This window comes from Papaver somniferum, chromosome 7 (genome assembly GCF_003573695.1).
Source record: "Papaver somniferum cultivar HN1 chromosome 7, ASM357369v1, whole genome shotgun sequence".
NCBI classification, from domain to species: domain Eukaryota; kingdom Viridiplantae; phylum Streptophyta; class Magnoliopsida; order Ranunculales; family Papaveraceae; genus Papaver; species Papaver somniferum.
The window spans coordinates 184,861,009-184,872,018 of NC_039364.1; the positions used below are offsets into that span (position 1 = coordinate 184,861,009).

Below are 11,010 nucleotides of genomic sequence, written 5' to 3' on the forward strand. Positions count from 1 at the left end.
AAATTCTTCAATGTGGATTCTACTGGCCGACTCTTTTCAAAGATGCATACTTGTTTTGCAAAGCATGTGAAAGATGCCAAAAAGTAGGAAGAAATTCTCGACGAGATATGATGCCATTAGATCCTAATTTGATTGTCGAAATTTTTGATGTATGGGCATAGACTTATGGGCCCATTTACTTCTTATTATGGTTATCAATATATATTGGTTGTTGTTGACTATGTATCTAAGTCGATTGAAGTTGTTGCTTGCGGTGATAATGACAGTAAGGTTGTTACCAAGTTTCTAATATTTTATCTATATTTTGCCACTCCTAGGGCTGTTATAAGCGACAGAGGTTCTCACTTTTATAACAAGTCATTTGAGAAATTAATGAAATCATATGGCATTACTCATAAATTAGCTACATCATGTCATTCTCAAACGAGTGGACAAGTAGAAGTTTCTACTAGAGAAATAAAAACTATATTGCACAAAATCGTAAACCTAAATCGCAAGGATAGGTCATTACGACTCACTGATGCTTTATGGGCTTATTGAAAAGCTTTTAAAACTCCACTAGGAATATCTCCTTACCGTCTTATATTTGGAAAAACATGTCATCTACCTGTAGAATTAGAATACAAATCTTATTGGGCAATCAAGAAGCTTAATTTTGACCTAGATCAGGCTGGTGCATATAGGAAATTGCAGCTAAATGAGCTTGACGAAATCAGAAATGAGGCATATAATACTTCCAGGAACTATAAAGTTAAAATGAAAATGTTTCATGATAAGCATAAGAAAACATTTGAACCTTTAGATAAAGTTCATCTTTATGATTCTCGTTTACATTCATTTCCTGGCAAGCTCAAATCTCGCTGGACTGTTCCATTTATTGTTAAGAATGTTTTTCCATATGGTATGTTGAGATCGAAAATCTAAATAATGGCAATATTTTCAAAGTAAATGGGCAGAGGTTGAAGCCGTTTTTGGAACTTGTGACTCCAGAAGTAGACACCACCACTCTGGAGGATCCTTCTTATGTTTGATTGGCTGTGGTTTGCAGATGTCTGGCTGGAGACATAAAATTCAGCGCTTTAAGGAGACAACCTTTGTGTTTGTGAGTATCACGGCTGGAATCCCTCACAAGACAATTATCGTCCTCTTGTGCGAGCTTAAGATTTAAAGGCTTCTTGCATGACATAAATGCAACCGACTTGACCTGCGACAGTGGTAAAATAACGTATTTTTATTTATTTATTTATTATTTTATTTATATTTTCATTTTCTTTATCATGAATAATATGTTCGTGCTTGTCTGATTACCCTTTCCACCTTTGAAATGTTTATGACCACTTCCACGTTGGGGACAATATAGAAATTAGGTTGGGGTGGGGTAAATCCTAATCCATGCTTATTTGTTTCTCTATTTGCATATTCATGCTTTACTGACATCTTTGTTTGATTACAAAAAAAAAAAAAACGAATTATGCATGATAAGATTAGATGTTTAGCAAATATTTTTAACCCACTGTTTAGTGGTTATGTCTAGATGTTTAGCGGACATTTTTAACACACTGTTTAGTGATTTGTATAGCTGTTTAGCGGACATTTCTAATCCACTGTTTAGTGGATATCTTTTATCTATTCGTTGTGGAGCGGATTTCATTTCATTTTCGAGTATTTTTATTTTTGTTTTGCTTGAGGACTAGAAAATTGCAGGTTGGGGATGGTGTTGTGTTCATTTTATGACACAATCAGCCATGTTCACAGTACTTTTTAAGCCATTATAGACATGTTAATTCCATGCTTTTAGCTCATATCATACACACATGGTCGAATAAGCAAAGTGCTTCAACAATCCAACTTTGAGTTGTTTTGGCTAGTAAAAAGTGCTAACAGTTGGTGGAGGTCGAGGAGCTGTGTGGACAGATAAGAAGAAACGTGTGGCTAGAATAATTTTCTTTGGACCAAAAAGGATTTATTATTAATTTCGGTACAACTAGAAGTGGGCCACTAACTCAAAAGGAAAAGAATTCGCAGATTCATCTTCCTAAATCAGATTGTGAAAAGGGGATAGTTATAGTTAGGGTTTGTTCATGGCAGAAATTTCAGGAGGAGAAAACAATCCGTTGAGTCACCAAATCTTCACCCGATCTCAAATATTGATTGTTTCTCATGTGGATGTATTGGGAGTCAACAAACAACTTGAAGTCAATTATTTTTACAATTCATTGAGGTGAAGTGAAATCCCCGAATCAGTTGAAGATGATTTTGTTGAAATTTAAGGATGGGTTTACTGTGTACCAAATAGATAGAAGGATAAGGGTTGATTTCAATTCTTTTAGGCATGAAAACATGGTTGAATCCGGGATAGAAATCATAGAACAGGTCAAGGAAGTTGTGTGTAAAGGAGAACAATAATCAACCAAGAAGGGTACACGGTACTACCACAATATGAATTTCTTTTCTTTGATTTACAAATTATTTCAATTTTAGTTCTCTTGTGTCTTAAGAGTTTTTGATTCAATATTTTTTAATGTCTATCTACACAACAATGAGAAGCTAAACCCCTCTTTGCCAAGACTAGAGGGGAAGCTTAATGAATTCAATGTTCTTTGATCATAAACACAACGCCCTTACGAGCTCCGTAACAAGAAATTATATATTCCGTTAAAGAGAGCCCTTCACGTAAATTGCTTTGAATGGATAAATCAATCATTTTTCCTTGGGGATCCAACATTAATCCTCTCATACCTACTAATTGGTGTACTTGAGATGCTTTTCTCCTAGGTCCCGAAAAAGACATTATATGGACTGGATTTAAAGGGTCAGTCATCCTGAAATTAGGATTCATTTCTTGTCGCAAATATTCACTTGTAGCATACCATATCTCAATGGATTGACGTAATTTTTCTACCGCGTGTATATTTCCATAATGGTGGTGTTTATCCAAAATCAAACTTTGTTGTTCCGCATCTTGGACTAGCCATCCTTTAGAAGGTATTGTTAAAAGATCATCAGTTCTTAATGAAATGGATGTAGCAGTGGCTTGATGGAAGACAAGAGTCTTTACTTGATCCAGGATGTGCGATGTATATGCCATTCCAAAGTGATCTATTAATCTGCTAATAAGTCGTTTTATGGAAGTTCCATCTATCGCTTTATTGTGAAAGACCAAATCAGCCTTTCTGCCATAAGTACCTCCATATTCTGCCGAACAGGATCCGACAATAGGTTTGATTCAGTGATTCGAAGACTTCCTTTCCTCGATCTGGCGTCGTGTACACATTCAGGAATTATGATACTAGTGGAATCGAAGAGACCCGAATCCCCGCGGGTATCATATAATTACTTAACTTAGGTACCATAGGAAGAGGCCCGACAAAACCCTTGTATGGCTTCTTCAATTTCTCGATAAAACGAAACATGGCCAACGGTGGGTCGAATGTATATACAAAGAATTTCCTTTTTTACACTTCATACTATTAAATAGTGTCCGTAAATCTCATGATAAGTTCCAAAAGAGTCATATTGAACTTCGATGAGAACTTCTCTCGATCCAATGACGCGTTGATCTAGTCGCCACCGGAGCCACAAAGAACTATCTGAATTTATTTGTTTCTGCCGATAAGCTCCAAGTGCATCATATGAACTACAAAAATAGGATTTTTTTTTCTTTTGTATATTTATAGTTATTTTTCTATTTGCACAAATACCTCGACGATTTCCAACCGTTAATACATAGGGTCCCATAAGCATATCTTGGATTGGTATGGAAATGAGATCCTCAACAGCTGGAGACAAGAGATTCATATGAGAAAACATAAGTAAACGAGCCTCTGGTTGAGCCTCCAATAGATAAAGGTACATGACAGCCATTTGATCCCCATTAAAATCTGCATTGAACCCCTTACAAACTAATGGATGTAAACAAATAGCACGTCCTTCCACTAAAATGGGTTGGAATGCCTGTACGCCTAATCCGCGCATAGTGAGTGCTTTATTCAGCAATATAGGATGCCCTTGCATAACTTCTTGAAGTATTTCCCATACTATAGGTTCTTTTTCCCTTATTTTTTAGCAACTCCTATGTTTGAAGCAACCTGCTGTCTGATTAGACCACGAATTACAAATGTCTGGAAAAGCTCTATTGCTATTTCACTGGGTAATCCACATCGATGTAATGAAAGTGAGGAGCCCACGAAAATTACGGAATGCCCCGAATAATCGACACGTTTACCAAGAAAAATCTCACGAGATCTTCCTTCTTTGCCTTCAATTACATCTGAAAAGTCTTATAAACTTTATTATGACCATCCCTCATTGGTTGTCCGCGGATCCCATTATCAAGAAGTGTACCCACGACCTCTTGCACTAATTTTTCTTGACACATAACTGACTCCCCTGGCGTAGATCTACTTGTTGTTAATAGGTCGGTAAGAGTATTGTTCCGATAGATAACTCTTTGATAGAGTTTATTAATATCCGAATTCATCAACTCACCCCCATCTATTTGAATAATTGGTCTCAATTCGGGGGGAAGGACTGGTAATAGGCACAAAACCATCCATTCTGCTTCCGTATTTGTTCGAATAAAATGCTTAGCTAATTCCATGCATCTAACCAAAAAATCCTTCCTTCTTCCAATTTTTCTATCTTCCCATTCATTACTCGTGGGCCTTTCTTCCGCTAATTCTTTCCATTCTACCAATGAACCATCTATAATAAGTCGCAAATCCAGATCGGCTAATTGTTCTCTGATAGCACTTGCTCCAGTAGAGATTTCTCCATTTCGAAATGTATCGAAGCCTTGAGTAGTAAAAAAAAATGGGATGTTGTATTTCCAAGATTGGATTTCATATTCGAATGAACCTCGTAATCGTAAGAAAGTAGGTTTTTTAGCTACGGTCCTAGCAAAAGAAAATTTGGATAGGTTCCTTTATACTAGTATAGGATTTCCCCCCTTAAAAATCGGACGCGAGGGTTTCCTATCATCCATATCAAGTAGTTACATCAAATAAGGGGTTCTCGTTTAATTATTTTTTATATAAAACCCCCAACGTTCTACTCCTTACTAGAATAATATAATTACCCGATGGATGGGCCTATGGATTGATAGTGGTTTTCATTACGAAACCAATAAGCCGGAAAAATATGGATTGTTTTATGAAAGAGTTTTCAGGTCTATAAAAAGTGGAATTTGTGCCTATGGAAACTATCGAGTAATCGGAGATGAAAAAGAAGACCCGAAATTTTGTGAACAATGTGGAGTCGAGTTTGTTAATTCTCGGATACGAAGATATCAAATGGGATAATCAACTGGAATGCCCAGTAACTCATGTGTGGCACTTGAAACGTCTTCCTAGTTATATCGCGAATCTTTTAGATAAACCTTTTAAAGAATTAGAAGGCCTAGTATACTGCGATGTGTGATTTGATCAAAATTTTTATTTTACTGATTGAGACTAATAAACTGTTATCCCATTCGCTCTGATTGGGATGCCCTTACTCTAACATGTCTCGTGGTAGGAGTAACACGAATCTCAGAACTATGTATGTATTTTATACTCCAAAAAAGGGAATTGATCTATGGTCGATTCCGTAACAGAAAAATAGGAATTGCTAGTTGTACCTCGTGAAAAAGACTTCTTTTGTGGGATTAACCATTCCATTCATCATCTCATGTTCAACCAACAAGTACAGACCTAGCAGATGCACCAAGCCTAGAAAGTCCAAGTAACTAAAAAGACTAAGAGGTCCAAACAATTCATAACCAACATGGCCTGCTCTAATCTATACAAGGTAGATTCCTTATCAGGACGACTAAACCCAGTTATGAGACCAGTAAATCCCGCACCAGCTGACCCAAGATTACTAACTGTTGGTCATGAAGCAGGAAACCTAGTATCTGCACTTCGACCAGCTCATGTCGAACAATCTACGAGCGTATCCTCTGAAGGATCTCCACTTTCTTCATTAGCTAATATCAACACACCAAATTCTACCATTTCTAGATCACCACCAGATGCACAAGAACTAGCCAATCGATCAATATTTCTCGTTTCACCAGCAGATCCAAGATAACCATTCCAAAACCCGGTTATCAGGACACTCCAGTATGGGAGAAAATGACGGATTAGGCATGTAACTAATATTTTATGGAAGGGATTTATCAAATAATTTGGCTTGATTACGAACGCTAACAACCTATCATTTTGTTTCCCTACTTTTTTTTTTGAAGCATATATTTATTATAAAAAGATTTAGTTTACAACTTGTCTTGGGTATTTGATACCCACAAAATCTTGAAATAAAATGTGACTAATAAAAGATGGGATTGCCTGGTCCCAGATTTTGGTTGAGTAGTTTCCTGTTTGACTTCCATCTGCTGCATGGTTTGTCAGTCCGTCCGCTGCTTGATTTCCTTATCTGTGGTTGTGCTATATAGCGACTTGCGGAATTTGCCTCAGTCTGTTTTTTATTTCTTTAATCATTTATGCTATGTATCAAGGTGGTGTTGTAGTTGTTGTGATGAGACACATGAGGTTCTCCGAGTATGTTTCAAAGAGAATTCTAGGCCATTGTCTCTTTGTTGCTGTTCTTGAAGCCAATAGTAAGGCCCATGTTTCTGCAGTTAGTGCCGTAGTAATTCCTAATGGTTGTGCCAAAGCTATTATTGTTCGTGCATCAGAGTCTCTGCAGAAGAAACCCGCCCCTGCAAATCCTGGGTGGCCTCTGGCTGCTCCATCTGTGTTAATTTTGATCCAATTGGTATTTGGAGCGGACCAACCTACCAATATTGTTGTCATCCTTTTATCAGTTATTGTGTGGTTGACTATTGGTGTAGCTCCTGGTATGATTGGTGGTGAAGCTCGCTGTGCCTAGGAATATTCTTGTTGTAGTTTTTGTGCCCAGGCTAATATTTCTTCTGATGTTGTTTGTTTTCGTTGGTAAATTAGATCATTTCTGGATAGCCATAGGGTCCATAATAGAAAACAAAAGGAGGAGATTGTCGCAGTTGATGTTGGATGTTGTAGGATTTGAGATATAGTTGTTTCTGGAGTTAAGGTGAAGGTATGGGTATGGCTGGTGTTTGGTGTATTTGTAAGTTGATTGAATAAGTTGTTCCAGGAAGTAGCTGTTGTTGGACAGTGAATTAAAAGGTGGCTTGCTAGTTCCTTATCATAATTGCATCTTGGACATATGTCTGAGTTGGTCAAATGGATTCGATGTAAAAGAGAGAAGGTTGGTAAACCTTCATTGATGGCTTTCCACAAGAAAACCCGAATTTTTGGTGGACATGGTAAAGTCCATGGGAATTTGGTAGGTTGTAAAGGTGCGTGGGTTGGTTGATCATGGGTTAGACATTTGTATCCTGAAGATGTGGTGTAGCTTCCTGATTTTGAGTGTGGCCAGATAATTTTATCTGGGATATTGTTTTGTGGAAGGTGGATATCGATCATTTTGTTTCCCTACATGTTTGCCTCCACTTCCCTAAATTTCCTCGGATCAAATCCAACCCTAGGATTACTTTAATCGTAAGGACCCTAATTAATCTATAAACTTCTTATTAAAACCGCAAAACATTGAAAGGCTCCGCTCCGTATTCTCTTACTCTGTGTTTATCAAAATTGAAACTTCCTAACTTCCTCTCAAATCTTCTGAGTTTCTTTGTCTTTGACACAGCCATTAAACTTCATCATCGTATTTTCCAATTCCTAAACAAATATTTAGCTCGAAAAGGGTGAAAGTGGTGGTGGGTTGATGCGAAAGACGAATATAGAGAAGATTTCATCATCATCAGAAGAAGATGCTCATCATCTTTATGGTTGCCTTATTAGTTATTTCTGGACTAGAAATCTTTCATATTAAGGTGAACAAATCCAGGTGGACGAGAGATAGAGATGTAAAATCAGTATAGAATCTATAGATTCGTGTGATTTTGATATAATTGTTCTTTTTTTTTTAACTAGTTTTTGGTTTGTTTGATTAGAGATTGAAGAGGAGCAGAGGAGGACTGTTGAAGAGTTGTTGAACTAGACAGTAATTCATCAAAGGTTTCATAAATCTCTTTCCCTCGACTTTTTCAACCTAATTTGTTATGTTTAGCATGGAGATTAAGATATCTAAGACTGATGTGCATGCTTTGCTTTATATGACCCTTTAAGTCAAATTAGTACCAGTGAAAACATGGATTCAAATGTGAATGGAGTTGGTGCACCTGCAGTCGAGATTGGTTCCGGAGAAGGGATTCTAATTTATTGCAGATGTGGTGAAATTTAATGGATTAAGTGGGACTTGATTGATGTATGATGTGCAGAAAATAGCTATGCATTCTTACCGTGGGATTGATTGGGTTGGATATGATAATCCTACAACTAGTGATGTGAAGGTTAATTATGCTCGAGATAATAGCATGGGTGGTATTTCTTCTTGGCGATTGGCCAAGACAAGAATTGGGAACTCAGTGCTCAAGGTAAGAATCACATTCCACACCTAACCCACTTTTGATCCCCGTTATCTTTGGTTTCCAGATATGTATGTGCTTACCTTACGGTATTCCGACAACTAATTTTCCTACGAAGTAGTCACCGACTCACTGTTGTATATTCGAAATGTTCGAAATTTTGATCCCCACACCTAACTCAACATTTTATGTTCGAGGAAATAGATATCTGCAGGCTATTATTATCTCGTGATGTGGCTGTTTTTATGGACGTACTACCATGGTTGTAATATCGTTGTGAGGCGACCATGCATCTCAGGTAAAAGATTTCTGTTACATTTAATTGTATTATTGTTTGTTTAAATATATTGGGATCAATTCAATTTGTTTATAGACGATAGGTAAGTGAATATTTAAATGGTAACTAGTACTTAGGTTAGATACCACGGTAAAAATCAAAATTTTCTTTTGCAGTTTAAGTGCAAATGGCCTGTATGGTGGTCGACGGTCATTGCATAACCAGGTTGTACATGAAGCAAATTTAATAGGCAAAAGAATAAAACGTCTGGAGTGGATATTTATAGTCGTTGTAGCCGTTTTGATTACCTTATAATTTGTTCCATCACTCTTTTGATGTTCAGAAAAAATCATAAGTCTTATGTATGTTATGTATTAGCAACACTTGAAGAAGAATAGGGGAACTTGAATTTGTATCTCAAGACTTCACGAAGTAGGTGATTCAAGTTATGTGTGATTTACATTCTATGACATGTGCTCCTCAAATATCATCGATGATGATCGATGGTTTATGGTTGGCTTTTGTTTGTGAATGGATCGTTATGTGCACTCTTAACTACTGCACTGTCTGTTTTCATTTTAATAATCCAGATATTAAGTTTGTGAAAAATTATGTGATGCTTTAAAAAGGTAATGCCCTTAATAGCGCGTTTGGTTCAAGTTTTTGGACGTCCAAGAATTGGATTCCTAGGGAATCCATCCAATTACCCCGAACCAAACAATCCATATAGTTTGGTAATTGGATTCCTGGGTAATCCAATTCCCCCCAAAGCCTTCTTTTCCATTGCATCCCTATTCCAATGGAATGCAGTCCAATTCCGGGAAAAAAAACGCGGAGGAAAGGAAATTACGAGACTGTCCTCGTAACAAAACAAAATCCCGTTTTCACATTTCTCCATTTCCAAACTCGAGCGACGGGCTGAAGGAGAAGAAAAAAAAAACCCAGAGAAAAATCAATGGAGATCGAGAAGGATTGAGACTGTCAATCGTTGATTATTCTTCTACTTCGACAAGAAACCGTATCATATTCTAAAACAAATCCATCTCTGATTTCGAGGGCGCAAAATCCATCTCTGATTTTGGGGATTTAGGGTTAGGTAATTCCTCACCTCTCTTTGATTTTTTTGATTAGTTCTTCTGATTTTTTGATGATTTCAGTTTAGTTGATTGTTAATTTTGTTGCTTAATTCTTCTCCTAATATATACTATCAATTGCCGTCCTCTACTAACGAAATCCATTAAACCTCTCACCTTTGATAGCTCAATAACACCTGTTTTTATTGATAGCTCCAGAAAACACACCTACTTCACTTCATCGTCTATCCAACGAGTAATTCTAACATTGATAGTAGATTTCAGATTTGGAGAAGCTCTTGGAACTGCTCTTCTTTTTTACTGAACCTCTTCGTTGATAGAGAAAAGTGGGATTATATGGACGATTTAGTCACTTATTATTGATATTGTATCTGCTCTGGATTTATTTGGTTGTTGATTATTTATGGCATGTATCATCTAGGACTATGACTATGTTACTTCTAACTGTGAATCTTGGCCACATATCTGGGAAGGGTCTTGAAATACATTATAGAAGAGTATGTCTCTTGTTCTTGTTTCGATGAAGGATCTTTGCTTTCTTCAAGCTATATTGTTTGGTGTTACACTAGGTATGCTAACATATGTCTGAAAGAACTAAAATTTAAGCGACTGACCTTGAGCTCGGAAGCATTGCTGTACTGTAGTGCTTGAGAACAAATCTTTCTTGAACTTTATTCACAAAGCCTGACGACGGATGTCTTACCCATGATGTGGTGTTTAAACAAATTTTAGTTATCCAGTATATCCTTAATATTGCGATTGGTTTTTGTCTGGTTATTATTATAGTTTTTGCTGAAAATGGAAGGATAAGACTGGAATCAATAACTAGTAATAAATATATACAATTTGTCTTACCTGTTTTACTCTTTGCTCACTTATCCTGTGCTCGTCTAGTGAACAGTTATTTCAAGTACCAGATGAAAATGGAATTTCGTGTACTCTCGTGAATTGGGTTTGCTGAGTATTTACTTCTGCAAACCCAACTTTGTGTTTACTTTGATGCATAAATTGAATGAGCAGCTACTTAATGAAAGCAGAAAAGTCTTTGTTGTGTCGTTTGCCCTGTTTGGTAGGGCAAAACTTTCTACCACTTGGTTACAAGTGAGGAGCTCTAGAGTCTAATAAGACTGTCACGGACTTGATCAGACTTTCAGACTTAGGGGTGGCTGAGCTGAGTGATAATGGTC

The 11,010-nt window shown here is 36.9% G+C and overlaps 1 long non-coding RNA gene across 1 annotated transcript; it reads left to right on the plus strand.

Moving 5' to 3' along the window:
- Positions 1-7,976: 7,976 nt before the first annotated feature.
- Positions 7,977-8,750, plus strand: LOC113293785. The gene is made up of 3 exons (XR_003332563.1): positions 7,977-8,042; positions 8,306-8,461; positions 8,657-8,750. It is a non-coding gene; the product is annotated as an uncharacterized LOC113293785 (long non-coding RNA).
- The last annotated feature ends 2,260 nt before the right edge of the window (positions 8,751-11,010 follow it).